Consider the following 21,246-nt stretch of genomic DNA (forward strand, 5'->3'; position numbering starts at 1 on the left):
AGGATCTATTTCTAAGTGAGATTCACACTGAATAAGCATTATCCTTGATAGAATTTTTAATACATTAGATAGGAGCTAGGCATTGATCCAAGTGAGTTAAAATAACACTAAGCTACATAAATATATAGCTCTATTTCATAATTGTTTATAATATCTTGTTATAAGCTTGAAAATAACATTTCTTATCTCTTTTTGCCAAATGCCAGAAAGCTATTCTCTAGGGGTTCCTGGTCCAGTTTCAAGCAAGAAGTTATTATTAATCTCATGACCGGGAGTATGTTCTTTCTCCATTTCCAGGCCAGTTGTGTGACTGTCAGACCAGATTCTTGTGTCCCTTTTTGTGCTGCTCTGGCTGCAAAAAGGTGACATACTGTGGCTATAGTTCCCTATATATGCACACCACAAAAAGTCTCCTGTTCTGACCACTGGATAATGGCCACATCTGTGAGTTTTGGGCTGATGTAGACCAATGGACTGTAAGGCCATAGTGGTAGAAATCAAAGCAGATGTTACCATGGCTTAAATGGCCAGTGAGGCACCCCTTGTCTCAGAGCAGGGCATGAGGCTAGGTACGCTGGAATGTGATTAGATGTTCCTTCCACTCTAATGAGGAATAGTTCCTGGGGTTTGTTGATGTAGAGAAGCCATAGGGCTGCTTTACATTATATAAATGATTGGCGCTAACTCACTGTGTTACGGAGAGACACTGGAGCACTGGTTATGGTGCAACCCCTGGGGCCTAAACCAAAGGCTGGTTAATGAGAGTAGATCTTGACTTGGCAAAAGAGTATCATAGTAAATACATGTTACATGTAATGTAAATGTATTTGTATTAGGTAAATACATTTCAGAAGGCTCATACAGATATACCCCCAATCTAGCGGCAGAGGGAAAGCCCTGTAGTTAGGATATTTTGACAGAATCATGAATAGGGATGTTTTATCTGACATATCAGAAACAAGGGAGGGGTGGGGCATAATGAACAGATGTTATGAAATCCATATGGTAATGTAAGCCGTTCATCCCATTTGTTTGTCTCGGTCTATAAATGGCAGGGTACCTCACCTTCATCCTTTCACTGGCTTACAGAGCAGCAGAAACTTGTGCTGCTGATTGAGCAATTCCTTGCTACTGGGCATTCATGTGTTAGTGTTCCATTAATCACAGAGCCAGGGCCCTAAGACTGTGCCTTGAGGGCAAAAACCCTGGGTGATCGCCTCTGTCACTGAACTGTGCCCATGCTCTTCCTTTATGAGTAACAAGGAGATGTGTTGAATTAGCAGGCTGCACTATCTGCTCATACTAATACCATTGGAGCTCCGAGAACAGAAGCACTGAGCAGCTTAAACAGCATTCCTAAGACAATGACGGTCTGGCCTTCAACAATTAAGAACACTCAGAACAGCCAGGGGATCAAAAACCTACCTTTCCCCCTCATTCCTCAACTGTACTGAATAGTCCTTCAGTGTAGCCGAGATTATGGCCCCTACCGTTTTGCAGTAATAAATACTCCTTCCATATTTGCTTCAAATCTCCTGCCTGCCATACCTTGCACACCAAATCATGGAACAATGGCAACATATATTTCACCTGTGGATCTATTTTGTCTTCAGTGGAGTCATGACTATCTGATAAATATGGTCATTTTCCCAAGGTATCTTCCAGTTCTATAGAATCTCTGGTTTTTAAATGTATTTATTTATGAGGCACAGTGTGTTTTATATTTTAAATGGTGTTACTTTGGTGTTACTTGTAGTCTGTAGCCAAACAAAAAAAGATTTGGTGAGCAGCCAGATGGTAAGCATATGTAGCAGAGGGAGTGAAGCAAACAGTAAAAATTTATGCTGATTTTAAATGAAAATGGCAAAAAACAATTCAGTCATTGCTAAAATAGATGCCAGTGTTCAAACAACCTGAAAGGTAAGTGAAAGCAAAATTCTGATGCAGCAGACAGGCTTTTTGGCAGAGAAAGTTTCAATCAAAAAGATCAACTATATAAATAGTAAATTGAGAAAGATTACACCCTGAATCTTTAAAGTGCCTATTCCTGCGGCTTTATCTTTGGTGTTCTTTATTGTTGTGAAATAAGAAAATAGCTGTTTTCTGGTACATTGTAGAAGATGCACCCTTAATATTATCCTGCTGTTTTTTACCTCCAGACTGGACCTCAATGTTCATTGCACTGGATTACCTTCTGATGAACACTCAGACATTTTAGCTAGAGCAGAATTTGGCCACATGTTTGCTTAATGATATTTTATGCCTGGAGCACATTACAGCTCTGCTTCAAATATTGCACTGACATATAATTCTGTTGAACAGGAAAGTAAAGGGGTTTTTTTTTAACTAGCAAAGTTTATTATTATTTATTTCTATTGTACTAGTTCCTAAATGCCCCAATCTGGGATCAAGGACATATTGTGTTAAGCACAGTACATACCAATACAGTGAGAAGACTGGCCCCTGAATCACTCAGGCTGAGGATTGATGTCTTAGGCTATGTCTACACTTACCAGGAAGGTTGAAACTGCTACACAATTTTAGTTACACCAATTACGAACCAAAAAACAGCTTATCAGAGAGGTAGCCGTGTTAGTCTGTATTTTTGAGAACAACAAGAAATCCTGTGGCACCTTATAGACTAACAGATATTTTGGAGCATAAGCATTCATAGGCAATGACCCACTTCATCAGATGCACGAGCTGGGGGGGGGGTTCAGAGGGGTATTTAAAGAGTGGGGTCCCAGTAAGAGAGAAGGCCAGAGCTGACAAGGTCTATTCAGTCAAGGTGGAAAAGGCCCGTTATCAGCAGTATGTATCAAAAGAGAAAAAACAAGTCAGATCAGACAGGGGGATGTGGCTCTGTTTAATCCTTGGCTGAGGGAGTCAAACTGCAAATAAATTTCAGCTCAGAGATTTCTCTCTCCATTTGGTTTTTGAAATTTCTTTGTTTTAGGCCTGTCACCCTTAAATCTGCCACTGAGTGTCCAGGGAGATTGAAGTGCTCTGCCACAGATTTCTGTACATTACCATTCTTGATGTCTGATTTATGTCCATTTATTCTTTTATGTAGAGACTGTCCAGTTTGGCCAATGTAAATTTCAGTGGGGCATTGGGGGCACATGGCGGCATATATTATATTAGTAGATGTGCAGGTAAAGGAGCCCCTGATGGTGTGGTTGATGTTAGGTCCTGTGATGATATTGCTGGTGTAGATATGTGAGCAGAGTTGGCAGTGAGATTTGTTGCAGGGGTTGGTTCCAGGTTTAGAGTTACTGTGTTGTGATCTATAGTTGCTTCTCTGCCATGAGTGTTAACAGCTCCACATTAGACTCGGACAATGGGCCACATCGCCCCGTCTGATGTGACTTGTTTTTTCCTCTTTTGATATATACTGCTGATAATGGGCCTTTTCCACCTTGACTGAATAGACCTTGTCAGCTCTGACACTCCCTTTTACTGGGACCCCACTCTTTAAATGCCCCTCTGAACACGCCCCCCCGAGTCACTCATGCATCTGATGAAGTGGGTCTTTGCCCATGAAATCTTATGCTCCAAAACATCTGTTAGTCTGTAAGGTGCCACAGGACTTCCTGTTCTCAAAAATCAACTTTGCAGCCATCGACTTCTGTGGCTGTCTTCATAGCAGAAGGTTGATGGAAGCGCTCCTCTTGTCAACCTTTCTTGATCCTCGTCCGTCACAAGGAGTTCCAGGGTCGATGTTAACCCCAGAATGTGCAAAATGGCACCCTGGAAGATTGAACCTAAGTGGTCAATCTTCTATAGTCAGTGTAGATGTAGCCTGAGAGACAACATCTGTCCTGTGGTTCCAGTGACCAGAGCAGCCACTATTTATACAGGAACCTAAAGGCTACATTCTCAGTAATGCTATTTTGCCTGGATATTCTGAGGGTGTCATGCTGAAAATGTCTCTAAGGGATGCATTCTTCATGGGGGTCTCTCTTGTTTCCACCACTCACTGCCCTCAGCTCTTGCATTCCAATGGTTCATATCACTTACCCTTGTTTCTTTTCTGTTGCCCAATCCAGACCCATTAAACCTGGACAGACCTCACTTTTATAGACTTTGTCTTTTAACCTGATTGATATCTTCCTGTCACATACTACATAATTTCCCCCCAGCCCACCTGCCACCTCATTTAAGCCAGGCATGTATTATAGTAGCTATAATTTTGTCCTCCATTTCCATACTTTCCCAGATTCTGGAATCCAGGTACTTGAAACCTGCATTTTTGGTACTCTCTGCCAATCTAGTTTCAAAGACCAGAGACTAATAAGGGTCCAACAGCAAGGCCCAGGTCATACCAAGAAGTTGAGAGTCCCACGGCTAAATGACTGATGGCATGAAGGGAAGAAAATGAGTCAAACTTGGTGTTGCATCCCACACAGCCACTGGGGAAAGCAGCGACAGATAGGAATCTTCTGCTCTTGGATGGCCAGCTCAGCACCCACAGCTCCAACTGAAATACGCGAGAGCTGCAGTTGCGCAGTACTTCTGCGTAGTCAGACTTTGTAGTCAGACATTCCATATTGGTGGCTACTTTAGAAAACTTGCCTATAAATGACCTGCCCAATAGTATATACTAAGCCTGATCACTTGAAAGTCCTTGAGAGGCATCATCAACTCTGCCACCACAAGATCTTGAAGATCAAATGGGAAGGCAGACACATCAACACGAGTGTTCTGGAAGAGTCAAAGATCACCAGTATCAAGGTAACAATCATCTGTCAGCAACACCACTGAACTGGTGTAATTTATAAGGATATATGTATTGAATTTATTCCTTGGAGGCCTATATGCAAACCTATCTGTTCTCCTTAACCTTGCATTGTTTTATTCTATTTTAGCAGTAAAACAAGGGACCTACAGGGATCACACTCCATAAGATGCTAGCTTTAGCATTTTAGTATATAGAAATTTCCAGACATATATAGGAAAGTGTGAACACATCTGAATTTCCAGACCTTTCTGCTTGCCTACTTTAACTGCAAAGGGACAAAAGGAACCAGTGTGCTGGCATGAAAGGCAGCATTTATCTTGTGGGATATCTGACAAAGGGACTAGTGTGTTGATATAAAATGTGACATTTATCTTGTATGGTATGAGAAGGTGCCAAAAATACAATGGCCCTGTCAGACCTGTCATCCCGTTTGCCATAATGTAGAGACAAGGGTCACCAAGGGTCATCAGGTGGTACTTTTTGGCATTTTAACCACAGATGCCCATTTTAGGAGTTTGTCCACGAGGCTGTGAAGTGACATCTCATGCATATTCAAAGTGTCTTAGTTTAACCCACCATCAGATGTGTGTACCCTCAAAATCTTAGTGTATGGAAGTCTGGTTTTGGTCTTGGGAGGCTGGGCCAAAGTGACGCAAAGAGTCCTATCACACCCCACGGTCGTCAGCATGGGCATGGATTTTTCTAAGAGTTTCTAAAGATCTTCTATGAATTTTCTACAGATTTCTTCTCTCCACTAGTACTAATTTTTCTTTAAATCTTTGAAGTTTTCTCTGTCATAATATTCTGTCACCTCTCACCACAAGCAAAGTGAGGCTGGTCCTTCAATGCCTCAGGAGGGTGCGTGAACATGGTGTTATACTAGGCACACATGTAATTGTATAGGCAAAATGCATTTATATAACTAACCAAGATGGTCTAATCTGCATGTGATCATTACCTCAGACATTTGATTGTATGAAATCCCACTACTGACTGTAACAAAAAGTGTGCTGCTAGTGTATTTTGAACATTGCCTTGCTAAACCCAGGTTGTGAGTTCAATCCTTGAGGAGGCCGTTTAGGGATTGGGGCAAATAGATATCAGGGATGGTGCTTGGTTCTGCCAAGAGGGCAGGGGACTGGACTAGATGACCTCCCAAGGTCCCTTCCAGTTCTAGGAGATGTGTATCTCCAATTATATTGTTCACAGAGCATGTGTGATTGATGCGAGTCCCAGAACCTACCTCCAGACACAGAGTTCTTTTAGCACTTAATATCTGCAAAAATAAAAAGCAGTCAAGTAGCACTTTAAAGACTAGCAAAATAGTTTATCGGGTGAGCTTTCGTGGGACAGACCCACTTCTTCAGACCATAGACAGACCAGAACAGACTCAATATTTAAGGCAGAGAGAACCAAAAGCAGTAAGCAAGGAGGACAAATCAGAAAAAGATAATCAAGGTGAGCAAATCAGAGAGTGGAGTTCTCTCCTACAAACAACCTCCCAACCTTATGAGGATCCTCACTAACAGCCACAGTCTATACCCCAGGAATACCAGTCCTGGAACCTTTCCCTGCAACAAAGCCCACTGCCAGCTTTGTCCACATACCTTCTCTGGAAATACCATCACTGGACCTAACCAGGTTACTCACAGAATCACGGGCACTTTCTCATGCTCCTCTACTAACATCATATATGCCATCATGTGCCAACAATGCCCAGATGCTTTGTATATTGGACAGACTTCTAACTTCCTTAGACAAAGGGTCAACGGGCACAAAACAGACATCAAAACACTCCAGATCCACAAACCAGTTAGTCAACATTTTAATGGAATAGGCCATTCTGTCAATGACCTCAAGGTATGTGTGTTACTGAAAAAGAATTTTCCCACCGTTCTTCAAAGGGAAGCAGCCAACCTGGCTTTTATACTCAAATTCGGCACATTAACACATGGTTTAAACCGGGATGGGAACTTTCTGAGTCACTATAGGGGCTCATCTGCATACTTTGCTTAATCTAATTCTTGACCTCCCCCCCCACCCTTCCACTCTCTGATTTGCTCACCTTGATTATCTTTTTCTGAGTTGTCCTCCTCGCTTACTGTTTTTGGTTCTCTGTGCCTTAAATAGTGAGTCTGTTCCGGTCTGGCTATGGTCTGAAGAAGTAGGTCTGTCCCACAAAAGCTCACCCAATAAACTATTTTGCTAGTCTTTAAAGTGCTACTTGACTGCTTTTTGTTTTGATAGTGTATAGACTAGCACGGCTTCCTCTCTGTTAATATTTGTAGTCTGGGGTGGAGGGCAAACCAAGGATTCTTAGGGCAAACTGGTGTGCTGTTACCCAAATTAATATTCCTACCCAAATTCTCAAATCCAGTCAAGTTACATAGTCAAGATGCTAGACGATCGCCTCCCAAAATGGGTCCTGTTCTCTCAGCAGAAAGAAGGGTACTGTAAAGGAAGGAAGACATCAGTAGCGTTATTAGGACTTGCTGAAGAATAACTTAAACAAGTGCAATACTGACAAGTGACACTTGGGAAACATTTGTCCACAATCACTCAAAATGGAGAGAAGTTCTACTCTATAATCCCCTGCCCTAGGACTTGTCTTGAACTTGTCTGCTGACAAGCTGAGGAGGACAACATGTGCAGGAGAGTCTGGCTTTCAGTCATGGTCAACAGCCTCCTGCTGTACCTGGAAACATCTATGCTTGCTGTAATAGAACTTGTGGTTCAAGGATCAGCCTTATCAGCCACCTGAGGATCCACAGCTCCCATGGAAGATGATCATACTCAGCAATGAGTGATTGCCAGCAGTAAATCACTCACTGAAACAGGAGTATATCCCACTTCTGTTGGCACCTAGGCCCATTTTCTGATCACTTCCTCGCTGTTCTGCTTTAAAAAGCACAGGATTATCTCTATTAACATTGATGGAATAATTCTGCATTTGTATCTGTGTCACTGAAAGCACAGTTTAGCAGAGGTGGGGAAAAGTACCCAAAAAGTTACTTGACTAAATATACAGTTGCTTTGAGGGGAATGTACTTAAAGCCAAGTAACTGGTGTTACTCTGGAAAACTACTTGAGTAAAAGCACGCAGGTACATGCATGCCACATTTAAAAACTGTATGCAGAAGTGAAAGTAACTGCACTTTTACTCAAGTAACTCTTTTGGTACTTGTTCCACCTCTGCAAATTAGCTCCTTACCTTCTGAGGTTCTAAGAGATCATCTCAAACAATGGAGGTCATCTCAAAAACCTAGTATCCTGATTCTGACACCATCAATGCCAGTGTATATCAGGTGCAACTCCACCCAAGTCAGTGGAGAGACACTGATCTTAAAAGGGCCATAAATGAGATCAAAATGAGGGTCAAAAACTTCACTGCTCAATCCGTTAAGACATTTTCAGGTATCAGTCTGAATCATAGCATAACAAGTTTCCTTTTGTTGTGGGCATGGAGGCTATTACCCTGTGTGGCTTGGTCAATACTCTCTTCTTGACTTCTTACCACCCTGAGTCATTGGCCTCAGGAGGGCCATGGGAAAAGCATGTGATTAAGTCAGACAAGTTGAACCTTGCAAAAGAAGGAGCTGGGTGAGGACAATGATAAAGGACAAGGGAGCATACTTTAATGATGCTAGAAATTAGCACATCAAAATCCTGTTCTTTAATGAGTGATGATACCACGTATTCACCGATGGGGGAGAAAGTGGCACAAGGCAGAGGGCTTTTTCATATTGTAACAGCACGTTTACATCTCTGCTAGGCCAGTTTAGGATTGTAATCAGAAAACTTTACTTGAATTCACAAGTAGCTGTAGCAGAGGAAATACTAATAGGCACATATGGTTGTACTTTAAGTTAAAAGACACAGACATCATGTACGGCTTTTCCTTTTCTGTTTAATTGCAGGGTATGTTCAATAAAGGCCACTCACTGTCAAGATGCAAACCATATGTAAAAACCTATCTCCTCTGCATTACCATTAACAATGTCTTAGATTTCACAATGGCTATGTCATGAGAAGAGCTATCCCTGGTGTGTGTGCTGGGCCACAGAGCAAATGACGCTTGAAATGTACATGCCTCACCAGCAATTATTTTTCAAGCTATAACATTTGTTTTCCCATCCCTTGTGGCATTAATAATTGGCCCACAAAAATGACAGGCATAGAAACAAGGTGGCTGTGATGAAGATTTGCTCTCTGCTGTATGAATCCAGATCTCTTCAGAGCTCAAAATTGTAACTTGCAAAGAACTGGGAGAAAGAATTCTTCTTTCAAGAGGTCTGCTTCCAAGATCCAAAGGGAGGGGGCGAGGCAAGGGAGGTTACATAGATCATTAACTAATCTGCCAAAATCAGCTCTATTAATCTTTCTTTACCCCTCAACTACTCAACTCACAAAACTACTGAGATGTGATTGAAGAAAGCCAGTGTCTCTCCAACGTTGCTTGTCAATAGTCAGCCTTGACATTTCTGCAAGTAATTTAGAAAAGTAGTTTGAGTCAAGATGTCTTTTTTTTTTTCCCAGGCTATTCATTTAAAAATAAATAACTGCAGATTCATTGTGTTCTCCAGGTTGGAAAGCCAATATATTTCAGAGGTTACCTTTCTGAGAACTTCACCCACACACACGCCACATACTAGCAATATTTTTGTATTAAGAAATTGAAACTTCATAGTTGGAAAAAGAGCCACAGAACAGTGGAGACAAATCCCAAAAGCTAAACCTAGCAAAGACAGCCTCATGTCCTCCACTCAGTCCCAGAGGGTGGGTAGGAGTGACTGCATCTCAGCCTCCTTGACATCTCCTAGGTTTGCATCATATGTTCCATCTGCACTACAGATAAGAGATCGCTTGGGAGATTAAGTCCCCATTTATCTAAATTACCCTCCTCTTAAACTGTGCCTGCAATGCATGCATGCTGAAAAAATCTGTATGCTTGATTGAGTGACATGCAGACAGACGCAGCCATATACAAAATCAGGTAACCGTGCACAATGAAGGGCTGATGTAGTGTGAATGAACATTTTGGAGTTGCTGCATTTCAAGAGCCTCTTTTGAAAACATGGAGACAATTTCTTATCACGGATTATTTTAGGCTGCGTCTACACGACAGTCCCCTTTCAAAAGGGGAATGCAAATGAGGCAAATTGGAAATGCAAATGAAACTCTAATTTACATATCTCATGCTTTATTTGCATAATCCCATTTTCAAAAGAGAGTCTTTCAAAAGGAAAACAGCAGTGAAGAGGGGGTTCTTTTGAAATAAAACCCCATTTTCAAAAGCAACTTTCTTCCTAATTTTTTTCAGGAAGGAGGGTGCTTTCGAAAACAGGGTTTTATTTCGAAAGAGCCCCATCTACACTGTCATTTTTCTTTCAAAATACTCTCTTTTGAAAATACAATCATGCAAATAAAGCGTTTGGTATGTAAATGGACACTTCATTTGCATTTCTGATTTGCATTCCCCTTTCCAAACGGGACTGTAGTGTAGACATATACCTGCCTGTGAACGTGCCTCCAGCTGCATTGAGATGGATGGAACTCCTGTTGGGACCCATTCGGGCTGTTCTTTGACCTGCCAGAGGGGCTTCTGCAGAGCAAAATACCCTTGCAAAGCAGAGAGTGGGGCAATGAGCCGTGGCTGAGAGAGCAGCAGTGAGCCAGTTGCAGAGCTGTCGGCAGCAGCCAGGACATTGCTCACCATCCCCCCTCACCCTTCAAGTGGGAAGTGACCCATGTGCATGCAGCAGAAGAAATGGGAGTGATATGGGGAAGGGCAAGTCAGTCATTGGACTTTTGCACTGAAATGCAGGATGGCCCAGCAGCTGGCGGAAAGGCACTTGCTTGCGGTGACATGCTTTCAGATCATGGTGGTGGTTCCCCAGATTAATGCCAGGTCATTTTAATTTAAAAAAAAAAAAAGGGTTTCTTTTGTTACCAGGGCTGCTAACGTGAGCAGCAAGGGAGGCAGTTGTTCAAGACTCCAGTGATTTAAAAGGGACCAGGGCTCCAGGCCACTAGCCCCTGGCCATTTAAAATGTCACCGGGGCTCCATGCAGCATGGTGCAGGCAGCGCTGAGGGCTGGCTGATGGAGGATAGCCCCACCCCTTCCACCAGCCAGCCCCCTCCTCACTGACTCACATTGCCCATGGCCTGACAAAGTCTATCATCAGCCCTGTTTGCTACATGCAGACCAAGGGCAGATCTACATTAGACCTTAAAGTCGATCCTAGATACACAAATCTAGCTATGGCAATTGTGTAGCTGGAATCGACGTATCAATGATCGACTTATCTGGCCTTCCTTACTGAGGGAGGTCGGCGGGAGGAAACTATCCTTTATCTCCCTTATTCCCTGTGAGAATGAGGAGTACAGGGGTCAGCTCTCGGCTCCTGATAGTTTGATTTCACATGTCCCCTCTAGGTGCACAAATCAAACCCCAGATGGCCCCTGACCAGGTCGATCTCCCAGTAAATGTAGATGTACCCTTAGTGGTTGCAAGTAGGGAAGCGTGGCTCTTAGAGGCTCCCAGGAGTGATGTTGTGTTGTCCCAGCTTACCATTTGCTGCTCCCACTGCCTCAGTTGAGTGTCCTGACCCAGGAACCATCTCTATTCCTCTTGCATTTTACGGTGTAAAAAGGGTCCCTCGCCCAGGACAAGCAGCTTTTTATCAGTAATACATAAACTCTATCCATGTCTCCCTCCCTCAGCCAGGCTGAAATGTTTTCCCACTTGGCCTTGAAAGAATCAGGATGGGTCCATGTCACCAAATGAAAGGGTAAATCATTGATCAGCCTCCAGTTCAGATCGGGGGCAAGGTTGCCAATGAAAAATTGGTTTATTTGGGACCATCAGAGCAGAACCTGACCCACCAGTTAGAGACACTACCTCATTGTCTGTAACAAAGAACCTCTGAGTAATGACAGGTTTAGCCTTAGTAGTAAGATAAATGGAGAGAGAAACTTGGCTGAAAATCTAGCTCCCTTGTTACCAATTTCCACTGACAAAGACACAGTCTGGTGGCTGCTGAAGGAGGTAGGGGTGGCTGAACTGGGTCTCCTCTTTGGGATCAGAGGGAAGGTCCTCTGGTGGCTCACTAACTTGTGAAAAGACAGGAAGCAAAGGTAGGAATAAATGGTCATTTTGCATGATGGAGAAAGGTAAATAAAGGAGTCCCCCCTGGTTCTGTGCTGTAACCAGCGCTGTTCAACGCGCTCAGAAAACACGGCTCAACAGTGAGGTGGCAAAATTTGCAGATGATACAAAACTATTCAAGATAGTGAAGTCCAAAGCAGACTGTGAGGACTTACAAAACAATCTCACACAACTGGGTGACTGGGCAACAAAATGGCAGCTGAAATTTTAAGATGACAAAAGCAAAGTAATGCACATTGGAAAAAATAAGCCTGATACACATATATAATGATTGGGTCTGTATTAGCTGTTACTACTCAAGAAGCAGGAGGCAGCTTCACCCTCTTCGCGGAGTGGCGGTAAATACACTGGGCCTGGCTCAACCGCATCTCCCTGTGCGGTGCCAGAGGTGGGGGTCCAGCAATGAGACCTTGCCCCATATCTTATGTGGCTGCAAGGTCCACACCAGGGCCAGACAACTCTGCCACAAAGTGCTACACAGAACCAGCTCATCAAAACCCTCCCTCCCACCTGGGCAACGTCACAACTGACTCCATCATTCTGGGAACAAACAGCTTGCTGAGAAAGGACATCATCATCACAAATGAGCAGGTGAAAAAGATCCTCATGGTTGATGTCTCCATCTGATTCATGAACTGAACCCCAGACTTCCATGAGGCCTGGGAGAGGCAGACAACTAAATATACCCCACTGTTGGACACCCTGAGGGCCCAGGGCTACTCTGTGGAGATTCAGGCCTTGCTGGTGGGAGCACTGGGCACGTGAAAACCCTTCAATGAGATAATACTGGAAGGCTGTAGCATCAGTCGGCACTGCACCTGCCTCACAAAGTAGCTGACGGTCTCCGACGCCGCCTGGTGGCCTGTAGTACTAGGAGGAGTAAGGGAGACTGCCCCCAAGAGAAATGACGGAGAAGTCACCAGCCTCCCCCAGCAATGCAGACCACACACTCACATCGGTCCACCAGACCAGACCAGACCAGACCAGACCAGACCAGACCACCATGCTCTTCTTCCCTGGATAGGCTTTGATTCTTTCCACAGGTCCCAGAGGAGACCATCGACGAGAGACACCGATGAGCAACAGAGACTATTGACAAGGGACACGGTGAGGGAGAGTTCCCAACCCCCTCCCTGAGGGACTAAGGACTTTACACTTCACACGGCTCATGAGATTGCCCACACAGAGGAATGCAGCTGGGGGCAACACCTACTCCTTCCCCACACAGGCATTTCTTCTCCCACAAGTGCTGGAGGAGACCATTAATGAGGCGTGCCAACCCCACAGACACAGCCACCAACGAGGGACCGGGTCAGAGAAAGCACCCGTTGTGTTTCCTGACAGACTGTTGCAAAAGAAACAAACAAGGTCGCCCACCTAGGAGGGATGCAGCTGGGGCATCACTTACTTCTTTCCCTGACAGGTTTTGTTTCTTCCCGAACAGACTGTCAATGAGAGATGCTGCCAACCATCCCAGACCGATGACAAGGGATGCCAACGATTGACCAAGACCAAAGACAAGGACCTAGGTCAGGGAAGGCACCCACAGCCTCCCCTGAGGGACTATGTTTTCTTTGCCACAAAACAAGGCAACGTTGACAGCAAACAGTGATGCAGATGCGACAGGGCAACGAATGAGGGATGAAGACGGGAAGCATCCACTTCCTCTGCAATGGACTATGTTTATTGTTTCAGCTCTTCCAATAGGCTGAAGAGGAAAGACTCATGGCATCACAGAGTGCACTCCCCCTGCAGGACTATCTATTTTGTAGGGATAAGACTCTGTTTGTTTTATGGGTGGTGCCTCCAAAGACATTTATAAACTGGGGTTTAAAAATCCACCCACCTGTAACCGGGACAAGGTGGTTACACTTAACGTTTTTAATGTACTTTTACTTACGTCTGCCCTCTTAACCCAGCCTTGATCCCTGGATCCCTTTTACTATTGTGTTTTAACTTGTACATGATGCAACAGTTCTTTAAAACATTCTCTCAGTAAAACTTTTCTAGTTGCTAGCGGCTCTGATATAGTTAGGTTGCTTCAATCCAGATATGTGTCTATTTTTCAGTATTGTATGAAGTAATACTTATTATATACACATAATATAGATGGACACCTATGTATCTATTTATATGGGATGTAGGATTATTCTATTTTTGAAGTCATAATGATCTTCCCTATTAAAAATATCATAATAGATATAATGGTAAACTTGAAGCTCGAGACACACACACAATGATCAAGACACAGAGTAGATAATAGTGCTAGTGAACCACAGATACTGAACCTAATTCAATAGAGCTGAACCTAACTCAATTAACATGTATTAATCTATTTTCAAGGCTAACCAAACCTTTCTAAGCTCATCTAAATTAACGCATAAGGAACAAAACACTTAAAGAGCAGCAGTAACTGGAAAGCAAATGAAAATGTATTTTCTGTACACTTTACTGCTGCCGAAATGCATTGTATATTCATTAGTATGTCACTGTTTATAAGGGAGATAGATCCACCCACTCACATGTTGATTGGTGTCAGCCTTATTAGCTGTCTTCAAGGGCAAATTAACTCATTTGGAAGGGATTCTGCCTTGATTCTCTCCCGTACATATCAGAATGAGGGAGGCTCTGAACCCACCCATGGGTGGAGTAAATAATAGGCCATTCATCTGACCTACCTGCAAAGCACCACCAATCCAATAAGATGATACTAAAAGTTTGGTTCACTCACATCCCCCCACTTTAGACCATCCACCAGAGCATTAGAAAGGACATGGATGCATTGGAGAGGGTCCAGCAGAGGACAACCAAAATGATTAGGGGGCTGTAGCACACGATCTATGAGGAGAGACTCAGGGATTTGTGCTTATTTAATTTGCAGAAGAGAAGAGTGAGGGGCAATTGATAGCCACCTTCAACTTCCTGAAGACATGTTCTAAAGAGGATGATGAGAGTCTGTTCTCAGTAGTGACAGATGACAGAACAAGGGGCAAGGGTCTCAGGTTACAGTGCGGGAGGTCAAGGTTAGTTATTAGGAAAAACTATTTCACCAGGAGGGTGGTGAAGCACTGGAAAGTGTTACCTCAAGAGGTTTATAAGTCCCGCATTGACAACGTCCTGGCTGGGATCACTTCGTTCAGGATGGTCCTGCTTTGGGCTGGGGGCTGGACTCAATGCCTTCCTGATGTCCCTTCCAGCCCTAGGATTCCAGCTGCAGGTGTAAATCCAGATGTCCACACCTTCATCTGAGTGGTATACACCATCCAACCTCCAACATGCTGAGCATTTGAATGCCAGCAGCACGACTGATGCCTTCTGTGTTGATGCCAAAATGCAGTTCCTCCTTTTCTAAGAGATTCACCATCCAGCCCAGTCAGTCGTCACCAGGGTGCACAATCCCTCCATCCAGGCTGGAGAGGAGCTCTGACCCAATTGCTCTGCTTGGTTCCCAATATTAGGTCATTGCCCCGTGCTATGATTTAAGGAATCAGGTGGCAAATGTATTTATTATGCAGCTGTGACCAGTGTTCTCTGTGAGTTGAGCACTCGGGCAGCTGCCCAGGAGAAATTCAGGTGCCGTTCAGCAGAGTGCCTGCAGCTGCCGGCGTGTTTTTAAAGGTGGTGCGCATACACATATGCCTTGGTGTACATAAAAAATTATTCCACCCCTCGATGAAAAAAAGAGAGGGAACACTGTCTGTGACCACTTCACCTGTCCTCTGTCCACTCATCTCTCTCCCCAGGCTATCTCCCAACCTTACAAACCCATCAACATCTGTTACCTGTTAAAAAACAATTCCCTTCTCCCCAAAGGCTAGCAATAGTGAGCCAGATCCTCAGCAGGTGTAAGTTAATGTAGCTCCTCTAACTTCACTGAAGCAGCTGAAGAACTGTGTGCCATGGGGAATGGCACTCTTTTCTAGCCCAGAAGGCTAAATCTGTGATATTTTATCTATAGAAAAGCTATATTGGGTAATTTCAAGAAGTTATATGGCTTTTTCTGACACTTGCATACTTGGATTCATGAGCACCTCGGCCAGTGGATACTGAAATCAGCTGAACTACATTGTAGCCCATGATAAAGACACTTGGCCTTACAGATGGGGAGAGAAAATAGATAGTGTCAAAATTTTGTAACGCTCACTAAAGCAGTCGTGGAACTGGCGTTTGTTGTGTAGCATATGCCAAACCTACGCTGGTGGGGGGTAGTATGAATGTTTTACGTGGGATTAGCAGCTCTAACACACTTGGCCAAGCCACAAAGATCTTGTTAAAGAAGTGCTACTAAAACCTTTCCACTGCCCAAGCCCACTGTCTAGTCCAGGGGTCAGCGCCTTTCCAAGGCAGAGTCCGAAATTTGACCTTTTGACCTCTGTGTACAGCCCCAGTGCTGGTGGTACTTTTTAGAGTCACTAACAGTCTTACTTACAACACCTTCTTTCATAAATAAATTAAGACGCAGAGCTTCACCTTTCAGGTGGTGGCTACTGTTTAGCTGGTCTTTTGTTAATCCATAGGCTTTGAGCAAACTCTTGGCTGCATGGGGGAGGAGGGGCGGGGCTGAGCTCCCGCCTTGCGTGCTGATGAAAATTGGCTCATATGTCACTCTTGGCACCTGTGCCAGGGGTTGCTGACCCCAAATCTAGTTCCTTTCAGACACAATGCCTCTGAAATCTTACATATCTGGCTTATATGCATTTCATGCAACAGAAACAACGGATATTTCAGTACCATAGAGGGGAACAAAACCCAGTGATTTTTCCTGCATAGTTAAAAGACCTTAAAGTATGTTATGCAAAGCCACTGAGCAGGTAGTAGATTTCAATGTATGGTCTTAATGGGTTTCCCTGACTTCAATCTGCCCCCTTTGTATCTCAGTTATAAGTATGGTGGAGGCAAAGTGAATAAAAAATGATGTGAAAGCTTCATGCCAAGCTTGGGACACGTGAAGTTAATTTCAAACTCAGCTGGGGTTATTTGGATACCAGCTCTTAGAGCCCTCTCTGCCCTTTGCAGGCTATCACACTCTACAGCTTACCCTTGAGATGCTGGCTTCATCTTAAGGCAGGAAGAAAAGATCCCACTCTGTCACAGGGCCTGGAACTCATCCAGCCAACCAAGCCCCCACAAAAAAGCTTTCATCGCCTGTGAAATAGGATTTCAGACGTGAAGACAAATGACTTTGGGGTAGGGGGTGCCAAATAGAAGGTTAGAAGCTCTAGGACCATGGTTCTCACATTGCTAATTTCTAATTCTCGAGAGGCCTTCTGGGTTGCTAAGACTCTACAAAATACCCTCCAGGCAGCTGGCTGTGTTTCATTTCTAAAGTGTCTGTCACTTAATACATAAGTAACTATAGAAAACAGTAGGAATGCTCATCCAAATTTTCAATTTAATCCAGGCAAGTGACGTCTTTATTAATACTTTTCTTCACAGTTCTGCAGTCATACGGGGGGAGGGGGTTTAAAAGGTCATGGGGTACCCTAGCCCTATGAGGTTGGCCTTCCTCTGCAGCATGCGGCAGGGATCACTTGCAGGTTTAAACTAGTGCAAATGGTGGGTTTTCTATAATGTTGACTTTATATCATAAACTAAGGATTTCTGTAACTCAGCCAGAGGTTAGGGTCTCTTACAGGAGGAGGTGGGTGAGGTTCTGTGGCTTGTTATGTGCAGCAGGACAAAATGATGATCATGACACTTCCTTTGGCCCCCAAAGTCTAGGAGTGTATGGTTTAACTGAGCTGTAACTGACAGTCCTGCATTGCTGAATTGTCATTGGTACTGGCTGTGCCTCTCAAATCCTAGAATTCTCTCATCCAGAAACATCCATCACCCATCGTGACCCTAGATGGTGCTGGATGAGAGAGTAGCTGGCAGGTGCAGGAGCCCCAGCAGGGCTGGGAGCCAGAGCCCCTGCCTGTCACTGGGTTGCAGGGCGGGAGGCTGCCACGGGTCCAGGAGCCCGCCACAGGTCCGGGAGCCCAAGTCTCTTGCCCTGCAGTAATAGAGCAGGAGGTTGCTGTGGGGCTGGGAACTGGAGACGGCACTGCAGGCCAGGAGTTGGAGCCCCTGCTGCCTGTTTGCCCAATGGCAGCAGGATCTAGAAGGCTGCTGAGAGGCAGGAGTTGGATCCCCCACCTGTCCTGTGGGGGGGGGCAGGATTGGCAGGAGCCCTGTGACAGCCTCTGAGAGTCTGGGCTGGGGCCAAAGCCACAGGGTAGGGAGGCTGGAGGCTGGTGCTTCAGCTGTCCCTGAGCACAGCCCTGCACCTTCCCTTGTCCAGCAAATTCTCTTATATGGGGCCTCTCAGGTCCTGAGTGTGCCAGGTAAGTGAGGTGCAACCTGTATTTGTTTGCATAGGAAGCCCATTGTGCTACTCACAGATGTAGGAAAAACCCAGAAGTGTGGCTCCACGTCCAAAAAGTTTGGCCTTTCCTCTACAACTCAGCCTAACTTTTGGGAGGAACTTTTCCCCCATAGATCCCTTCCTGTGTTAAATCACTTCATTCCCACACACCTTTGGTAGACCAGAGCTCAGCTGTGGGGGGCGGGTGCCAGTGAAATTTAAATTCAAAGGAGCAAAAGCTAAACCTCAACGATGCAAGTTTAATTAACGTGCCCTCAGGCTACTACACATAGAATGAAAAGAGCATCCTAGAAGTGTTCAAGCAAAACAAAAACAAACTGTTGGACGCCATTCACAGGTGGTGTCCCATGGCAAAACTGTGGGGAGAGGAGTCAACAGGTCCTGATCTGAAACTGTCTGAATTTAATTGAAAGTTTCAGTGGGTGAATAGTTTCTCTACACTGGTTCTCCTTTCATTAGGTTTAGGTGCGTGCCCTTCATATCCTGAAGCACCTAAGCATCTTGTGCATTCAAGGCAAGCATGCCTGTACTGTGAAGCAACTTTAAAAGTGCATTTATCTTTGCCTAGGAGAACTTCATACGTCAGTCTGATAGAGCTATCGCCTGTCTAGCCTTCCTCATGACAGGTTTGCAAATGCCGCCTTTGGTGTGGTTGTGAAAGTGACCTTCATTGATGATGTTTGCTGCAGAGGGAAGAGAGAGGTTGATAAAAGAAGCCTTTCAACGTAAGTGGCAGCAGTAAGAACTCCATTTGTGCTGTCCCCATTCATTTGTATCGCCCGGAGACAGGCAAACATTACATCCTGTGGTAACCATCAAAGTTCACAAACGGACAGATGCTCTTTCAACCCTAACCTCAACTAGCTAAACGTGTCCATTGCTGAAACAACACAAGAACATCCTTTACCTCAAGTATCACATTTCCCAAAAATAAAGTATTCACGGTTCGTTGGGGGGTGGGTGGGAAGCCCCACAGGTAATTAGCTTGGTGAACATTATTCAACTCTGTTGAATGGTATAAAAAACAAAAGCTACAAAAAAGAAGAGCTGTGAACTTAGTCATCAGCTGACTGACAAAATTGGTTGGGGAGAAATCTGTGATTATTTGACCTGCTTTTCCTCTAATTTAGGCATCCGTCGAACAAAGTGCATAAGTATGTTGTTGGCTTTGAGCACTCAGGTCACAGCAGTAGGTCTGGGTTGTGAGCCTTCGTTGTTCTCAAGCTTTAATCATAACCTTGGGGGTTAGCAGTTTAGGGACCTCACCGAGGTGGTCTCCAGCTGTTTGGAGGCCAGGACTATGGGGACTGGGTGGGAGGGAGGGGGAAGATGCAGTAGCCGGCTGTGGGTGGGAATCTGGGAGGGAGAGGTGCAGGAGCAGGATGGCAATGTGAGTCTAGGTGAGAGGAAGGGTGCAGGAGGTTTTGGGGAGTGGGGTCTGTAAGGGTCGGGGTTGGGGTGAGAGGTCTGGGAGGGACAGGGCAGAAGCAGAGTGTGGGGGGGGAGACTGGGTGGGAGGGGGGGCCAGGCAGGGGATGTGGAGTCTGGGAGGGAGGGGTCAGAGTGGATCGCAAGGCTCAGGGCCCACCCTGCACCCTGCGGTGGGCAAGATGCCATGGAGGGGAGCCCTGAGCCTTGGGATCCAGATCCAGATAAGCCACGATCCATATCCAGAACATGCGTTGGGAGTTCCCCACCCCGAGCTAGGGGTTTGGGTTTATCTTAAAGAAGCAAAGATTGTTCTCTGTAAACAAAGAAGGGAGGGAGAAGAGTTACAGGGCAATGTTGGCACAAGAATTAGGGGTAAACTGGCCAGAAATAGGTTCAGACAGGAAACTAGAGGAAGGTTTCTAGAGGAGGGAGGCTCTGAACCTAAGCAACCCAACCATTTCTAAAAGAGGACTTGGTAAATTTATGAATGGGACTTTATGATGGAATTGCCCCTAACAGGAAACTGGACTTCAGCACTCAGGCAGTCCCTTCCAGTGCAAGGTTCTATGTGCCCAATCTCTTGTAATCCCATGACTCCAGGAGTTGGGGCTTTAAATAAAATACCAAATATCATGAAATACCCATTAATACCACAAATGCTGGCAATATTAAGAAACTGCAGCTTCTGGGAAACTACAGCAACAATGCTTCTAGCTAATTGAACCTTCTTGGAACCAGTCACTATTAACTCTTTAGGGCATGGACTGCCTTTGCTAATTTTGTACAATAGCTAGCACAGTGGAGCCCTGGATCCTAAATGCTACGGGAATATAAATAAAAATAATAATTTAAGCACTGACCATATGGGGCTTGTGTGCTAATGAGGTCAATGGAGCTTTTCCAGTTTATAGCTAATGAGGAACTGACCCAAGATCTGTCCAATTTTTGAGCAAACCAGATGGTGTTTTATGATTTTTAAAAATTAAAGTTGCCCAAACTGGACGTCAGAAAAGAGTGGGTGCATTGCAGCAGGCTGGTGAGCAGCAAGTTGCAACTTATTCTCCAGCCTCTTAAACAGCACAGAACGAGAGCATGAAATACCAAGCTTTAGGTTTAATGCTCCTGCAAGTAAGGAGGAAATAACATTGTTCAAGTTAAGTTAGATACAAGCTTTCTCCCTGAGCAAGCTAAAACTCACCTGAGCCAGATCCTCACTGGTGTAAAATGGCATAGCTCTGTTGCAGTCAATGCTAGAACAATGCTAGTTTACACCACCTGTGGATCTGGCCCATTTACAGTTTATTCCTATAAAATCCCTGCTAGTTCTGTCTTAGGCACCTCCTGATCAGAGACCGTTAACTGGCCACCAGTGAGTAAACTGAAAACACCAGATTTTCCTGTGAGTTACTCAAGCAAAGATTGAATCCTCATCTCCAGAGGCTAAAGAATGCTGCACGAAACTGCTATTTCCTTATGGTTTTATTCTTTTTTTCATTTCAAAATCACTTACTTCTTTAGCTGCCATATTTTTAAAGAAC

Source organism: Carettochelys insculpta, chromosome 17 (genome assembly GCF_033958435.1).
Source record: "Carettochelys insculpta isolate YL-2023 chromosome 17, ASM3395843v1, whole genome shotgun sequence".
Classification (NCBI taxonomy): domain Eukaryota; kingdom Metazoa; phylum Chordata; order Testudines; family Carettochelyidae; genus Carettochelys; species Carettochelys insculpta.